Source organism: Pleurodeles waltl, unplaced genomic scaffold, assembly GCF_031143425.1.
Source record: "Pleurodeles waltl isolate 20211129_DDA unplaced genomic scaffold, aPleWal1.hap1.20221129 scaffold_39, whole genome shotgun sequence".
NCBI classification, from domain to species: domain Eukaryota; kingdom Metazoa; phylum Chordata; class Amphibia; order Caudata; family Salamandridae; genus Pleurodeles; species Pleurodeles waltl.
The window spans coordinates 6,288,257-6,305,767 of record NW_027150097.1 but is presented as its reverse complement, the minus strand read 5'-3'; the positions used below and the strand labels follow the sequence as shown (position 1 = coordinate 6,305,767).

At 46.0% G+C, this 17,511-nt stretch overlaps 9 non-coding genes across 9 annotated transcripts; all 9 read right to left on the bottom strand.

Annotated features, from left to right (window-relative positions):
• Nucleotides 1-1,657: 1,657 nt before the first annotated feature.
• On the bottom strand, nt 1,658-1,740 carry TRNAL-CAG (transfer RNA leucine (anticodon CAG)). The gene has a single exon. It is a non-coding gene; the product is annotated as a tRNA-Leu (tRNA).
• Nucleotides 1,741-4,089: 2,349 nt separating this feature from the next.
• TRNAL-CAG (transfer RNA leucine (anticodon CAG)) lies at nt 4,090-4,172 on the bottom strand. Its single transcript has one exon. It is a non-coding gene; the product is annotated as a tRNA-Leu (tRNA).
• Nucleotides 4,173-5,302: 1,130 nt separating this feature from the next.
• TRNAL-CAG (transfer RNA leucine (anticodon CAG)) lies at nt 5,303-5,385 on the bottom strand. Its single transcript has one exon. It is a non-coding gene; the product is annotated as a tRNA-Leu (tRNA).
• Nucleotides 5,386-6,516: 1,131 nt separating this feature from the next.
• Nucleotides 6,517-6,599, bottom strand: TRNAL-CAG (transfer RNA leucine (anticodon CAG)). The gene has a single exon. It is a non-coding gene; the product is annotated as a tRNA-Leu (tRNA).
• A 1,131-nt stretch (nt 6,600-7,730) lies between these two features.
• Nucleotides 7,731-7,813, bottom strand: TRNAL-UAG (transfer RNA leucine (anticodon UAG)). The gene has a single exon. It is a non-coding gene; the product is annotated as a tRNA-Leu (tRNA).
• A 2,340-nt stretch (nt 7,814-10,153) lies between these two features.
• Nucleotides 10,154-10,236, bottom strand: TRNAL-CAG (transfer RNA leucine (anticodon CAG)). The gene has a single exon. It is a non-coding gene; the product is annotated as a tRNA-Leu (tRNA).
• Nucleotides 10,237-11,370: 1,134 nt separating this feature from the next.
• On the bottom strand, nt 11,371-11,453 carry TRNAL-CAG (transfer RNA leucine (anticodon CAG)). Its single transcript has one exon. It is a non-coding gene; the product is annotated as a tRNA-Leu (tRNA).
• Nucleotides 11,454-15,015: 3,562 nt separating this feature from the next.
• On the bottom strand, nt 15,016-15,098 carry TRNAL-CAG (transfer RNA leucine (anticodon CAG)). Its single transcript has one exon. It is a non-coding gene; the product is annotated as a tRNA-Leu (tRNA).
• A 1,131-nt stretch (nt 15,099-16,229) lies between these two features.
• TRNAL-UAG (transfer RNA leucine (anticodon UAG)) lies at nt 16,230-16,312 on the bottom strand. Its single transcript has one exon. It is a non-coding gene; the product is annotated as a tRNA-Leu (tRNA).
• Nucleotides 16,313-17,511: the final 1,199 nt, after the last annotated feature.

Below are 17,511 nucleotides of genomic sequence, written 5' to 3'. Positions count from 1 at the left end.
GTGTTCCTCGTGGCCAAAGACTCCATATTATTCTTTGTGTATTTATTAAAACTTCTCTGCAAAACAGGCACTGTGTGTGCACGACGCAACACCCCCACCCCTCCCATCCCCTGAATACAGAAGTTAAAAACCAGCTCTGATTGGGACGCAGGGGACCCTGGTGCCACTGAACCTTCTGTACTGTGAACCTGCAGAACTATTGACAGCTGCGCTTTTGATATGTAGGGTCGAAACCTTTATCTCGGCCCCTCTATCACGATTTGTTGAAGATGCTGTGATTTCCTGCTTTATCGATTTACTGCGATTTAGCCAACTTCAGGCAATTAGTGCAAGCAACGGAAAATAGATCTTATCGATAATTTACAGAAACTGTTGACATTGTTTTTGATAAGGGTGCTTGAAAAAAAAAAGTCCAAAAATGTATCCACCTCGCAAAAGACACTTGTCAGAAGAGGAGTTTGAACCCACGTCTCCAAGGGAGGATGCAACCTGAACGCAGCGCCTTAGACCACTCGGCCATCCTGACACTCTTCACACCACGCTCATGGCTCAATTTCGAGCGTATAAACCAAAATGAGTGCCATGTACTGAGTGAATGTTGTTTAATGTCCTCTGTATTTTCAATTCCAGACCTTCCTGCTCAGGGAAACAGTGGGATCTGAAGCTGATGAAGGAGAGAGGATGGATCATCCTGACAGTGAATCCGGTGGTGACTGCTACTAATTCTCAATCATCGACTACATGGGGTGTGGACATGCAGAAGTTTGAGCCAGTGCACATGGCCGGTGGTGACTGCTACTAATTCTCAATCATCTACTACAAGGGGTGTGGACATGCAGAATTTGGAGCCAGTTCAAGATTCAGATCAGGAGGTGCCTGGCTCCATACCAATCAACTCAGTGCCTCTGAGACAAGGACTTGAACGGTACAGTTTGAGTCCTCGACCGCCATGCTCAACGCGGCTGCAAGGATTCGGGGTGGATTGACTGAATGTGGCATTTCTTGTTGTGTACTATTCTTGTATACTGGATTAGTATAGTATCTTTTTTTTGAGCAGCTATGTTTGTTTTGTATTGGTTAAGGAGAAATGTTGTGTTCGTCATGGGCACGCCTATGATGCACACCAAGGGAGGTAGGGAGTGTTAGTCTCCCCAGAGTTTTGGAGTTGGATGGTAGGCGCGGTGACATGGAACCGGAGAGAATAAATGGTCAGGGAAGGTGTTCCTCATGGCCAATGACTCTATATTATTCTCTGTGTATTTATTAAAACTTCTCTGCAAAACAGGCACTGTGTGTGCACGATGCAACACACCCCTCCCATGCCCTGAATACAGAAGTTAAAAACCAGCTGTGATTGGGACGCAGGGGACCCTGGTGCCACTGAACCTTCTGCACTGTGAACCTGCTGAACTATTGACAGCTGCGCTCTTGATATGTAGGGTCGAAACCTTTATCTCGGCCCCTCTATCACGATTTGTTGAAGATGCTGTGATTTCCCGCTTTACAGATTTACTGCGATTTAGCCAACTTCAGGAAATTAGTGCAAGCAACGGACAATAGATCTTATCGATAATTTACAGAAACTGTTGACATTGTTTTTGATACGGGTGCTTGGAAAAAAAAAGTCCAAAAATGTATCCACCTCGCAAAAGACACTTGTCAGAAGTGGGATTCGAACCCACGCCTCCAAAGGAGACTGCGACCTGAACGCAGCGCCTTAGACCACTCGGCCATCCTGACACTCTTGACACTGCACTGATGGCTCAATTTCCAGCTTATAAACCAAAATGAGTGCCATGTACTGAGTGAATGTTGTTTAATGTCCTCTGAATTTTCAATTCCAGACCTTCCTGCTCAGGGAAACAGTGGGATCTGAAGCTGATGAAGGAGAGAGGATGGATCATCCTGACAGTGGATCCGGTGGTGACTGCTACTAATTCTCAATCATCTACTACATGGGGTGTGGACATGCTGAATTTTGAGCCAGTGCACATGGCCGGTGGAGACTGCTACTAATTCTCAATCATCTACTACAGGGGGTGTGGACATGCAGAATTTGGAGCCAGTTCAAGATTCAGATCAGGAGGAGCCTGGCTCCATACCAATCAACTCAGTGCCTCTGCGACAAGGACTTGAACGGTACAGTTTGAGTCCTCGACCGCCATGCTCAACGCGGCTGCAAGGATTCGGGGTGGATTGACTGAATGTGGCATTTCTTGTTGTGTACTATTCTTGTATACTGGTTTAGTATAGTATCTTTTTTTTGAGCAGCTATGTTTGTTTTGTATTGGTTAAGGAGAAATGTTGTGTTCGTCATGGGCACGCCTATGATGCACACCAAGGGAGGTAGGGAGTGTTATTCTCCCCCGAGTTTTGGAGTTGGATGGTAGGCGCGGTGACGTGGAACCGGAGAGAATAAAAGGTCAGGGAAGGTGTTCCTCGTGGCCAATGACTCTATATTATTCTCTGTGTATTTATTAAAACTTATCTGTGAAAGAGGCACTGTGTGTGCACGATGCAACACACCCCTCCCATGCCCTGAATACAGAAGTTAAAAACCAGCTGTGATTGGGATGCAGGGGACCCTGGTGCCACTGAACCTTCTGCACTGTGAACCTGCTGAACTATTGACAGCTGTGCTTTTGATATGTAGGGTCGAAACCTTTATCTCGGCCCCTCTATCACGATTTGTTGAAGATGCTGTGATTTCCTGCTTTACCGATTTACTGCGATTTAGCCAACTTCAAGCAATTAGTGCAAGCAACGGACAATACATCTTATCGATAATTTACAGAAACCGTTGACATTGTTTTTGATAAGGGTGCTTGGGAAAAAAAAGTCCAAAAATGTATCCACCTCGCAAAAGACACTTGTCAGAAGAGGGGTTTGCACCCACGTCTCCAAGGGAGACTGTGACCTGAATGCAGCACCTTAGACCACCCGGCCATCCTGACACTCTTGACACCAGACTGATGGCTCAATTTCCAGCTTATAAACCAAAATGAGTGCCATGTACTGAGTGAATGTTATTTAATGTCCTCTGTATTTTCAATTCCAGACCTTCCTGCTCAGGGAAACAGTGGGATCTGAAGCTGATGAAGGAGAGAGGATGGATCATCCTGAAAGTGGAACCTGTGGTGACTGCTACTAATTCTCAATCATCTACTACATGGGGTGTGGATTTGCAGAATTTTGAGCCAGTGCATATGGCCGGTGGTGACTGCTACTAATTCTCAATCATCTACTACAGGGGGTGTGGACATGCAGAATTTGGAGCCAGTTCAAGATTCAGATCAGGAGGTGCCTGGCTCCATACCAATCAACTCAGTGCCTCTGAGACAAGGACTTGAACGGTACAGTTTGAGTCCTCGACCGCCATGCTCAACGCGGCTGCAAGGATTCGGGGTGGATTGACTGAATGTGGTATTTATTGTTGTGTACTATTCTTGTATACTGGATTAGTATAGTATCTTTTTTTTGAGCAGCTATGTTTGTTTTGTATTGGTTAAGGAGAAATGTTGTGTTCGTCATGGGCACGCCCATGATGCACACCAAGGGAGGTAGGGAGTGTTAGTCTCCCCCGAGTTTTGGAGTTGGATGGTAGGTGCGGTGATGTGGAATCGGAGAGAATAAAAGGTAGGGGAAGGTGTTCCTCGTGGCTAAAGACTCCATATTATTCTTTGTGTATTTATTAAAACTTCTCTGCAAAACAGGCACTGTGTGTGCACGACGCAACACCCCCACCCCTCCCATCCCCTGAATACAGAAGTTAAAAACCAGCTGTGATTGGGATGCAGGGGACCCTGGTGCCACTGAACCTTTTGCACTGTGAACCTGCTGAACTATTGACAGCTGCGCTTTTGATATGTAGGGTCGAAACCTTTATCTCGGCCCCTCTATCACGATTTGTTGAAGATGCTGTGATTTCCTGCTTTACCGATTTACTGCGATTTAGCCAACTTCAGGCAATTAGTGCAAGCAATGGAAAATAGATCTTATCGATAATTTACAGAAACTGTTGACATTGTTTTTGATACGGTGCTTGGGAAAAAAAAAGTCCAAAAACGTATCCACCTCGCAAAATACACTTGTCAGAAGTGGGATTTGAACCCACACCTCCAAGGGAGACTGCGACCTGAACGCAGCGCCTTAGACCACTCGGCCATCCTGACACTCTTCACACCTCCCTCATGGCTCAATTTCGAGCGTATAAACCAAAATGAGTGCCATGTACTGAGTGAATGTTGTTTAATGTCCTCTGTATTTTCAATTCCAGACCTTCCTGCTCAGGGAAACAGTGGGATCTGAAGCTGATGAAGGAGAGAGGATGGATCATCCTGACAGTGAATCCGGTGGTGACTGCTACTAATTCTCAATCATCGACTACATGGGGTGTGGACATGCAGAAGTTTGAGCCAGTGCACATGGCCGGTGGTGACTGCTACTAATTCTCAATCATCTACTACAAGGGGTGTGGACATGCAGAATTTGGAGCCAGTTCAAGATTCAGATCAGGAGGTGCCTCGCTCCATACCAATCAACTCAGTGCCTCTGAGACAAGGACTTGAACGGTACAGTTTGAGTCCTCGACCGCCATGCTCAACGCGGCTGCAAGGATTCGGGGTGGATTGACTGAATGTGGCATTTCTTGTTGTGTACTATTCTTGTATACTGGATTAGTATAGTATCTTTTTTTTGAGCAGCTATGTTTGTTTTGTATTGGTTAAGGAGAAATGTTGTGTTCGTCATGGGCACGCCTATGATGCACACCAAGGGAGGTAGGGAGTGTTAGTCTCCCCGAGTTTTGGAGTTGGATGGTAGGCGCGGTGACGTGGAACCGCAGAGAATAAAGGGTCAGGGAAGGTGTTCCTCGTGGCCAATGACTCTATATTATTCTCTTTGTATTTATAAAAACTTATCTGCGAAACAGGCACCGTGTGTGCACGATGCAACACACCCCTCCCATGCCCTGAATACAGAAGTTAAAAACCAGCTGTGATTGGGACGCAGGGGACCCTGGTGCCACTGAACCTTCTGCACTGTGAACCTGCTGAACTATTGACAGCTGCGCTCTTGATATGTAGGGTCGAAACCTTTATCTCTGCCCCTCTATCACGATTTGTTGAAGATGCTGTGATTTCCCGCTTTACCGATTTACTGCGATTTAGCCAACTTCAGGAAATTAGTGCAAGCAACGGACAATAGATCTTATCGATAATTTACAGAAACTGTTGACATTGTTTTTGATACGGGTGCTTGGAAAAAAAAAGTCCAAAAATGTATCCACCTCGCAAAAGACACTTGTCAGAAGTGGGATTCGAACCCACGCCTCCAAAGGAGACTGCGACCTGAACGCAGCGCCTTAGACCACTCGGCCATCCTGACACTCTTGACACTGCACTGATGGCTCAATTTCCAGCTTATAAACCAAAATGAGTGCCATGTACTGAGTGAATGTTGTTTAATGTCCTCTGTATTTTCAATTCCAGACCTTCCTGCTCAGGGAAACAGTGGGATCTGAAGCTGATGAAGGAGAGAGGATGGATCATCCTGACAGTGGATCCGGTGGTGACTGCTACTAATTCTCAATCATCTACTACATGGGGTGTGGACATGCTGAATTTTGAGCCAGTGCACATGGCCGGTGGTGACTGCTACTAATTCTCAATCATCTACTACAGGGGGTGTGGACATGCAGAATTTGGAGCCAGTTCAAGATTCAGATCAGGAGGTGCCTGGCTCCATACCAATCAACTCAGTGCCTCTGCGACAAGGACTTGAACGGTACAGTTTGAGTCCTCGACCGCCATGCTCAACGCGGCTGCAAGGATTCGGGGTGGATTGACTGAATGTGGCATTTCTTGTTGTGTACTATTCTTGTATACTGGTTTAGTATAGTATCTTTTTTTTGAGCAGCTATGTTTGTTTTGTATTGGTTAAGGAGAAATGTTGTGTTTGTCATGGGCACGCCTATGATGCACACCAAGGGAGGTAGGGAGTGTTATTCTCCCCCGAGTTTTGGAGTTGGATGGTAGGCGCGGTGACGTGGAACCGGAGAGAATAAAAGGTCAGGGAAGGTGTTCCTCGTGGCCAATGACTCTATATTATTCTCTGTGTATTTATTAAAACTTATTTGTGAAACAGGCACTGTGTGTGCACGATGCAACACACCCCTCCCATGCCCTGAATACAGAAGTTAAAAACCAGCTGTGATTGGGACGCAGGGGACCCTGGTGCCACTGAACCTTTTGCACTGTGAACCTGCTGAACTATTGACAGCTGCGCTTTTGATATGTAGGGTCGAAACCTTTATCTCGGCCCCTCTATCACGATTTGTTGAAGATGCTGTGATTTCCTGCTTTAACGATTTACTGCGATTTAGCCAACTTCAGGCAATTAGTGCAAGCAATGGAAAATAGATCTTATCGATAATTTACAGAAACTGTTGACATTGTTTTTGATACGGTGCTTGGGAAAAAAAAAGTCCAAAAATGTATCCACCTCGCAAAATACACTTGTCAGAAGTGGGATTTGAACCCACACCTCCAAAGGAGGCTGCGACCTGAACGCAGCACCTTAGACCACTCGGCCATCCTGACACTCTTCACACCTCCCTCATGGCTCAATTTCGAGCGTATAAACCAAAATGAGTGCCATGTACTGAGTGAATGTTGTTTAATGTCCTCTGTATTTTCAATTCCAGACCTTCCTGCTCAGGGAAACAGTGGGATCTGAAGCTGATGAAGGAGAGAGGATGGATCATCCTGACAGTGAATCCGGTGGTGACTGCTACTAATTCTCAATCATCGACTACATGGGGTGTGGACATGCAGAAGTTTGAGCCAGTGCACATGGCCGGTGGTGACTGCTACTAATTCTCAATCATCTACTACAAGGGGTGTGGACATGCAGATTTTGGAGCCAGTTCAAGATTCAGATCAGGAGGTGCCTGGCTCCATACCAATCAACTCAGTGCCTCTGAGACAAGGACTTGAACGGTACAGTTTGAGTCCTCGACCGCCATGCTCAACGCGGCTGCAAGGATTCGGGGTGGATTGACTGAATGTGGCATTTCTTGTTGTGTACTATTCTTGTATACTGGATTAGTATAGTATCTTTTTTTTGAGCAGCTATGTTTGTTTTGTATTGGTTAAGGAGAAATGTTGTGTTCGTCATGGGCACGCCTATGATGCACACCAAGGGAGGTAGGGAGTGTTAGTCTCCCCCGAGTTTTGGAGTTGGATTGTAGGCGCTGTGACGTGGAACCGGAGAGAATAAAAGGTCAGGGAAGGTGTTCCTCGTGGCCAATGACTCTATATTATTCTCTGTGTATTTATAAAAACTTATCTGCGAAACAGGCACCGTGTGTGCACGATGCAACACACCCCTCCCATGCCCTGAATACAGAAGTTAAAAACCAGCTGTGATTGGGACGCAGAGGACCCTGGTGCCACTGAACCTTCTGCACTGTGAACCTGCTGAACTATTGACAGCTGCGCTCTTGATATGTAGGGTCGAAACCTTTATCTCTGCCCCTCTATCACGATTTGTTGAAGATGCTGTGATTTCCCGCTTTACCGATTTACTGCGATTTAGCCAACTTCAGGAAATTAGTGCAAGCAACGGACAATAGATCTTATCGATAATTTACAGAAACTGTTGACATTGTTTTTGATACGGGTGCTTGGAAAAAAAAAGTCCAAAAATGTATCCACCTCGCAAAAGACACTTGTCAGAAGTGGGATTCGAACCCACGCCTCCAAAGGAGACTGCGACCTAAACGCAGCGCCTTAGACCACTCGGCCATCCTGACACTCTTGACACTGCACTGATGGCTCAATTTCCAGCTTATAAACCAAAATGAGTGCCTTGTACTGAGTGAATGTTGTTTAATGTCCTCTGTATTTTCAATTCCAGACCTTCCTGCTCAGGGAAACAGTGGGATCTGAAGCTGATGAAGGAGAGAGGATGGATCATCCTGACAGTGGATCCGGTGGTGACTGCTACTAATTCTCAATCATCTACTACATGGGGTGTGGACATGCTGAATTTTGAGCCAGTGCACATGGCCGGTGGTGACTGCTACTAATTCTCAATCATCTACTACAGGGGGTGTGGACATGCAGAATTTGGAGCCAGTTCAAGATTCAGATCAGGAGGTGCCTGGCTCCATACCAATCAACTCAGTGCCTCTGCGACAAGGACTTGAACGGTTCAGTTTGAGTCCTCGACCGCCATGCTCAACGCGGCTGCAAGGATTCGGGGTGGATTGACTGAATGTGGCATTTCTTGTTGTGTACTATTCTTGTATACTGGTTTAGTATAGTATCTTTTTTTTGAGCAGCTATGTTTGTTTTGTATTGGTTAAGGAGAAATGTTGTGTTCGTCATGGGCACGCCTATGATGCACACCAAGGGAGGTAGGGAGTGTTATTCTCCCCCGAGTTTTGGAGTTGGATGGTAGGCGCGGTGACGTGGAACCGGAGAGAATAAAAGGTCAGGGAAGGTGTTCCTCGTGGCCAATGACTCTATATTATTCTCTGTGTATTTATTAAAACTTATCTGTGAAACAGGCACTGTGTGTGCACGATGCAACACACCCCTCCCATGCCCTGAATACAGAAGTTAAAAACCAGCTGTGATTGGGATGCAGGGGACCCTGGTGCCACTGAACCTTCTGCACTGTGAACCTGCTGAACTATTGACAGCTGTGCTTTTGATATGTAGGGTCGAAACCTTTATCTCGGCCCCTCTATCACGATTTGTTGAAGATGCTGTGATTTCCTGCTTTACCGATTTACTGCGATTTAGCCAACTTCAGGCAATTAGTGCAAGCAACGGACAATAGATCTTATCGATAATTTACAGAAACCGTTGACATTGTTTTTGATAAGGGTGCTTGGAAAAAAAAAGTCCAAAAATGTATCCACCTCGCAAAAGACACTTGTCAGAAGAGGGGTTTGCACCCACGTCTCCAAGGGAGACTGTGACCTGAATGCAGCACCTTAGACCACCCGGCCATCCTGACACTCTTGACACCAGACTGATGGATCCATTTCCAGCTTATAAACCAAAATGAGTGCCATGTACTGAGTGAATGTTATTTAATGTCCTCTGTATTTTCAATTCCAGACCTTCCTGCTCAGGGAAACAGTGGGATCTGAAGCTGATGAAGGAGAGAGGACATCCTGACAGTGAATCCGGTGGTGACTGCTACTAATTCTCAATCATCGACTACATGGGGTGTGGACATGCAGAAGTTTGAGCCAGTGCACATGGCCGGTGGTGACTGCTACTAATTCTCAATCATCTACTACAAGGGGTGTGGACATGCAGAATTTGGAGCCAGTTCAAGATTCAGATCAGGAGGTGCCTGGCTCCATACCAATCAACTCAGTGCCTCTGAGACAAGGACTTGAACGGTACAGTTTGAGTCCTCGACCGCCATGCTCAACGCGGCTGCAAGGATTCGGGGTGGATTGACTGAATGTGGCATTTCTTGTTGTGTACTATTCTTGTATACTGGATTAGTATAGTATCTTTTTTTTGAGCAGCTATGTTTGTTTTGTATTGGTTAAGGAGAAATGTTGTGTTCGTCATGGGCACGCCTATGATGCACACCAAGGGAGGTAGGGAGTGTTAGTCTCCCCCGAGTTTTGGAGTTGGATTGTAGGCGCGGTGACGTGGAACCGGAGAGAATAAAAGGTCAGGGAAGGTGTTCCTCCTGGCCAATGACTCTATATTATTCTCTGTGTATTTATAAAAACTTATCTGCGAAACAGGCACCGTGTGTGCACGATGCAACACACCCCTCCCATACCCTGAATACAGAAGTTAAAAACCAGCTGTGATTGGGACGCAGGGGACCCTGGTGCCACTGAACCTTCTGCACTGTGAACCTGCTGAACTATTGACAGCTGCGCTCTTGATATGTAGGGTCGAAACCTTTATCTCTGCCCCTCTATCACGATTTGTTGAAGATGCTGTGATTTCCCGCTTTACCGATTTACTGCGATTTAGCCAACTTCAGGAAATTAGTGCAAGCAACGGACAATAGATCTTATCGATAATTTACAGAAACTGTTGACATTGTTTTTGATACGGGTGCTTGGAAAAAAAAAGTCCAAAAATGTATCCACCTCGCAAAAGACACTTGTCAGAAGTGGGATTCGAACCCACGCCTCCAAAGGAGACTGCGACCTGAACGCAGCGACTTAGACCACTCGGCCATCCTGACACTCTTGACATTGCACTGATGGCTCAATTTCCAGCTTATAAACCAAAATGAGTGCCATGTACTGAGTGAATGTTGTTTAATGTCCTCTGTATTTTCAATTCCAGACCTTCCTGCTCAGGGAAACAGTGGGATCTGAAGCTGATGAAGGAGAGAGGATGGATCATCCTGACAGTGGAACCTGTGGTGACTGCTACTAATTCTCAATCATCTACTACATGGGGTGTGGATTTGCAGAATTTTGAGCCAGTGCATATGGCCGGTGGTGACTGCTACTAATTCTCAATCATCTACTACAGGGGGTGTGGACATGCAGAATTTGGAGCCAGTTCAAGATTCAGATCAGGAGGTGCCTGGCTCCATACCAATCAACTCAGTGCCTCTGAGACAAGGACTTGAACGGTACAGTTTGAGTCCTCGACCGCCATGCTCAACGCGGCTGCAAGGATTCGGGGTGGATTGACTGAATGTGGTATTTATTGTTGTGTACTATTCTTGTATACTGGATTAGTATAGTATCTTTTTTTTGAGCAGCTATGTTTGTTTTGTATTGGTTAAGGAGAAATGTTGTGTTCGTCATGGGCACGCCCATGATGCACACCAAGGGAGGTAGGGAGTGTTAGTCTCCCCCGAGTTTTGGAGTTGGATGGTAGGTGCGGTGATGTGGAATCGGAGAGAATAAAAGGTAGGGGAAGGTGTTCCTTGTGGCTAAAGACTCCATATTATTCTTTGTGTATTTATTAAAACTTCTCTGCAAAACAGGCACTGTGTGTGCACGATGCAACACCCCCACCCCTCCCATCCCGTGAATACAGAAGTTAAAAACCAGCTGTGATTGGGACGCAGGGGACCCTGGTGCCACTGAACCTTTTGCACTGTGAACCTGCTGAACTATTGACAGCTGCGCTTTTGATATGTAGGGTCGAAACCTTTATCTCGGCCCCTCTATCACGATTTGTTGAAGATGCTGTGATTTCCTGTTTTACCGATTTACTGCGATTTAGCCAACTTCAGGCAATTAGTGCAAGCAATGGAAAATAGATCTTATCGATAATTTACAGAAACTGTTGACATTGTTTTTGATACGGTGCTTGGGAAAAAAAAGTCCAAAAATGTATCCACCTCGCAAAATACACTTGTCAGAAGTGGGATTTGAACCCACACCTCCAAGGGAGGCTGCGACCTGAACGCAGCACCTTAGACCACTCGGCCATCCTGACACTCTGCACACCTCCCTCATGGCTCAATTTCGAGCGTATAAACCAAAATGAGTGCCATGTACTGAGTGAATGTTGTTTAATGTCCTCTGTATTTTCAATTCCAGACCTTCCTGCTCAGGGAAACAGTGGGATCTGAAGCTGATGAAGGAGAGAGGATGGATCATCCTGACAGTGAATCCGGTGGTGACTGCTACTAATTCTCAATCATCGACTACATGGGGTGTGGACATGCAGAAGTTTGAGCCAGTGCACATGGCCGGTGGTGACTGCTACTAATTCTCAATCATCTACTACAAGGGGTGTGGACATGCAGAATTTGGAGCCAGTTCAAGATTCAGATCAGGAGGTGCCTGGCTCCATACCAATCAACTCAGTGCCTCTGAGACAAGGACTTGAACGGTACAGTTTGAGTCCTCGACCGCCATGCTCAACGCGGCTGCAAGGATTCGGGGTGGATTGACTGAATGTGGCATTTCTTGTTGTGTACTATTCTTGTATACTGGATTAGTATAGTATCTTTTTTTGAGCAGCTATGTTTGTTTTGTATTGGTTAAGGAGAAATGTTGTGTTCGTCATGGGCACGCCTATGATGCACACCAAGGGAGGTAGGGAGTGTTAGTCTCCCCCGAGTTTTGGAGTTGGATGGTAGGCGCGATGACGTGGAACCGGAGAGAATAAAAGGTCAGGGAAGGTGTTCCTCGTGGCCAATGACTCTATATTATTCTCTGTGTATTTATTAAAACTTATCTGCGAAACCGGCACCGTGTGTGCACGATGCAACACACCCCTCCCATGCCCTGAATACAGAAGTTAAAAACCAGCTGTGATTGGGACGCAGGGGACCCTGGTGCCACTGAACCTTCTGCACTGTGAACCTGCTGAACTATTGACAGCTGCGCTCTTGATATGTAGGGTCGAAACCTTTATCTCTGCCCCTCTATCACGATTTGTTGAAGATGCTGTGATTTCCCGCTTTACCGATTTACTGCGATTTAGCCAACTTCAGGAAATTAGTGCAAGCAACGGACAATAGATCTTATCGATAATTTACAGAAACTGTTGACATTGTTTTTGATACGGGTGCTTGGAAAAAAAAAGTCCAAAAATGTATCCACCTCGCAAAAGACACTTGTCAGAAGTGGGATTCAAACCCACGCCTCCACAGGAGGCTGCGACCTGAACGCAGCACCTAAGACCACTCGGCCATCCTGACACTCTTGACACTGCACTGATGGCTCAATTTCCAGCTTATAAACCAAAATGAGTGCCATGTACTGAGTGAATGTTGTTTAATGTCCTCTGTATTTTCAATTCCAGACCTTCCTGCTCAGGGAAACAGTGGGATCTGAAGCTGATGAAGGAGAGAGGATGGATCATCCTGACAGTGGATTCGGTGGTGACTGCTACTAATTCTCAATCATCTACTACATGGGGTGTGGACATGCTGAATTTTGAGCCAGTGCACATGGCCGGTGGTGACTGCTACTAATTCTCAATCATCTACTACAGGGGGTGTGGACATGCAGAATTTGGAGCCAGTTCAAGATTCAGATCAGGAGGTGCCTGGCTCCATACCAATCAACTCAGTGCCTCTGAGACAAGAACTTGAACGGTACAGTTTGAGTCCTCGACCGCCATGCTCAACGCGGCTGCAAGGATTCGGGGTGGATTGACTGAATGTGGCATTTCTTGTTGTGTACTATTCTTGTATACTGGTTTAGTATAGTATCTTTTTTTTGAGCAGCTATGTTTGTTTTGTATTGGTTAAGGAGAAATGTTGTGTTCGTCATGGGCACGCCTATGATGCACACCAAGGGAGGTAGGGAGTGTTATTCTCCCCCGAGTTTTGGAGTTGGATGGTAGGCGCGGTGACGTGGAACCGGAGAGAATAAAAGGTCAGGGAAGGTGTTCCTCGTGGCCAATGACTCTATATTATTCTCTGTGTATTTATTAAAACTTATCTGTGAAACAGGCACTGTGTGTGCACGATGCAACACACCCCTCCCATGCCCTGAATACAGAAGTTAAAAACCAGCTGTGATTGGGATGCAGGGGACCCTGGTGCCACTGAACCTTCTGCACTGTGAACCTGCTGAACTATTGACAGCTGTGCTTTTGATATGTAGGGTCGAAACCTTTATCTCGGCCCCTCTATCACGATTTGTTGAAGATGCTGTGATTTCCTGCTTTACCGACTTACTGCGATTTAGCCAACTTCAGGCAATTAGTGCAAGCAACGGACAATAGATCTTATCGATAATTTACAGAAACCGTTGACATTGTTTTTGATAAGGGTGCTTGGAAAAAAAAAGTCCAAAAATGTATCCACCTCGCAAAAGACACTTGTCAGAAGAGGGGTTTGCACCCACGTCTCCAAGGGAGACTGTGACCTGAATGCAGCACCTTAGACCACCCGGCCATCCTGACACTCTTGACACCAGACTGATGGATCAATTTCCAGCTTATAAACCAAAATGAGTGCCATGTACTGAGTGAATGTTATTTAATGTCCTCTGTATTTTCAATTCCAGACCTTCCTGCTCAGGGAAACAGTGGGATCTGAAGCTGATGAAGGAGAGAGGATGGATCATCCTGACAGTGGAACCTGTGGTGACTGCTACTAATTCTCAATCATCTACTACATGGGGTGTGGATTTGCAGAATTTTGAGCCAGTGCATATGGCCGGTGGTGACTGCTACTAATTCTCAATCATCTACTACAGGGGGTGTGGACATGCAGAATTTGGAGCCAGTTCAAGATTCAGATCAGGAGGTGCCTGGCTCCATACCAATCAACTCAGTGCCTCTGAGACAAGGACTTGAACGGTACAGTTTGAGTCCTCGACCGCCATGCTCAACGCGGCTGCAAGGATTTGGGGTGGATTGACTGAATGTGGTATTTATTGTTGTGTACTATTCTTGTATACTGGATTAGTATAGTATCTTTTTTTTGAGCAGCTATGTTTGTTTTGTATTGGTTAAGGAGAAATGTTGTGTTCGTCATGGGCACGCCCATGATGCACACCAAGGGAGGTAGGGAGTGTTAGTCTCCCCCGAGTTTTGGAGTTGGATGGTAGGTGCGGTGATGTGGAATCGGAGAGAATAAAAGGTAGGGGAAGGTGTTCCTCGTGGCTAAAGACTCCATATTATTCTTTGTGTATTTATTAAAACTTCTCTGCAAAACAGGCACTGTGTGTGCACGACGCAACACCCCCACCCCTCCCATCCCCTGAATACAGAAGTTAAAAACCAGCTGTGATTGGGACGCAGGGGACCCTGGTGCCACTGAACCTTTTGCACTGTGAACCTGCTGAACTATTGACAGCTGCGCTTTTGATATGTAGGGTCGAAACCTTTATCTCGGCCCCTCTATCACGATTTGTTGAAGATGCTGTGATTTCCTGCTTTAACGATTTACTGCGATTTAGCCAACTTCAGGCAATTAGTGCAAGCAATGGAAAATAGATCTTATCGATAATTTACAGAAACTGTTGACATTGTTTTTGATACGGGGCTTGGGAAAAAAAAAGTCCAAAAATGTATCCACCTCGCAAAATACACTTGTCAGAAGTGGGATTTGAACCCACACCTCCAAAGGAGGCTGCGACCTGAACGCAGCACCTTAGACCACTCGGCCATCCTGACACTCTTCACACCTCCCTCATGGCTCAATTTCGAGCGTATAAACCGAAATGAGTGCCATGTACTGAGTGAATGTTGTTTAATGTCCTCTGTATTTTCAATTCCAGACCTTCCTGCTCAGGGAAACAGTGGGATCTGAAGCTGATGAAGGAGAGAGGATGGATCATCCTGACAGTGAATCCGGTGGTGACTGCTACTAATTCTCAATCATCGACTACATGGGGTGTGGACATGCAGAAGTTTGAGCCAGTGCACATGGCCGGTGGTGACTGCTACTAATTCTCAATCATCTACTACAAGGGGTGTGGACATGCAGAATTTGGAGCCAGTTCAAGATTCAGATCAGGAGGTGCCTGGCTCCATACCAATCAACTCAGTGCCTCTGAGACAAGGACTTGAACGGTACAGTTTGAGTCCTCGACCGCCATGCTCAACGCGGCTGCAAGGATTCGGGGTGGATTGACTGAATGTGGCATTTCTTGTTGTGTACTATTCTTGTATACTGGATTAGTATAGTATCTTTTTTTTGAGCAGCTATGTTTGTTTTGTATTGGTTAAGGAGAAATGTTGTGTTCGTCATGGGCACGCCTATGATGCACACCAAGGGAGGTAGGGAGTGTTAGTCTCCCCCGAGTTTTGGAGTTGGATTGTAGGCGCTGTGACGTGGAACCGGAGAGAATAAAAGGTCAGGGAAGGTGTTCCTCGTGGCCAATGACTCTATATTATTCTCTGTGTATTTATAAAAACTTATCTGCGAAACAGGCACCGTGTGTGCACGATGCAACACACCCCTGCCATGCCCTGAATACAGAAGTTAAAAACCAGCTGTGATTGGGACGCAGGGGACCCTGGTGCCACTGAACCTTCTGCACTGTGAACCTGCTGAACTATTGACAGCTGCGCTCTTGATATGTAGGGTCGAAACCTTTATCTCTGCCCCTCTATCACGATTTGTTGAAGATGCTGTGATTTCCCGCTTTACCGATTTACTGCGATTTAGCCAACTTCAGGAAATTAGTGCAAGCAACGGACAATAGATCTTATCGATAATTTACAGAAACTGTTGACATTGTTTTTGATACGGGTGCTTGGAAAAAAAAAGTCCAAAAATGTATCCACCTCGCAAAAGACACTTGTCAGAAGTGAGATTCGAACCCACGCCTCCAAAGGAGACTGCGACCTAAACGCAGCGCCTTAGACCACTCGGCCATCCTGACACTCTTGACACTGCACTGATGGCTCAATTTCCAGCTTATAAACCAAAATGAGTGCCTTGTACTGAGTGAATGTTGTTTAATGTCCTCTGTATTTTCAATTCCAGACCTTCCTGCTCAGGGAAACAGTGGGATCTGAAGCTGATGAAGGAGAGAGGATGGATCATCCTGACAGTGGATCCGGTGGTGACTGCTACTAATTCTCAATCATCTACTACATGGGGTGTGGACATGCTGAATTTTGAGCCAGTGCACATGGCCGGTGGTGACTGCTACTAATTCTCAATCATCTACTACAGGGGGTGTGGACATGCAGAATTTGGAGCCAGTTCAAGATTCAGATCAGGAGGTGCCTGGCTCCATACCAATCAACTCAGTGCCTCTGCGACAAGGACTTGAACGGTACAGTTTGAGTCCTCGACCGCCATGCTCAACGCGGCTGCAAGGATTCGGGGTGGATTGACTGAATGTGGCATTTCTTGTTGTGTACTATTCTTGTATACTGGTTTAGTATAGTATCTTTTTTTTGAGCAGCTATGTTTGTTTTGTATTGGTTAAGGAGAAATGTTGTGTTCGTCATGGGCACGCCTATGATGCACACCAAGGGAGGTAGGGAGTGTTATTCTCCCCCGAGTTTTGGAGTTGGATGGTAGGCGCGGTGACGTGGAACCGGAGAGAATAAAAGGTCAGGGAAGGTGTTCCTCGTGGCCAATGACTCTATATTATTCTCTGTGTATTTATTAAAACTTATCTGTGAAAGAGGCACTGTGTGTGCACGATGCAACACACCCCTCCCATGCCCTGAATACAGAAGTTAAAAACCAGCTGTGATTGGGATGCAGGGGACCCTGGTGCCACTGAACCTTCTGCACTGTGAACCTGCTGAACTATTGACAGCTGTGCTTTTGATATGTAGGGTCGAAACCTTTATCTCGGCCCCTCTATCACGATTTGTTGAAGATGCTGTGATTTCCTGCTTTACCGATTTACTGCGATTTAGCCAACTTCAGGCAATTAGTGCAAGCAACGGACAATACATCTTATCGATAATTTACAGAAACCGTTGACATTGTTTTTGATAAGGGTGCTTGGGAAAAAAAAGTCCAAAAATGTATCCACCTCGCAAAAGACACTTGTCAGAAGAGGGGTTTGCACCCACGTCTCCAAGGGAGACTGTGACCTGAATGCAGCACCTTAGACCA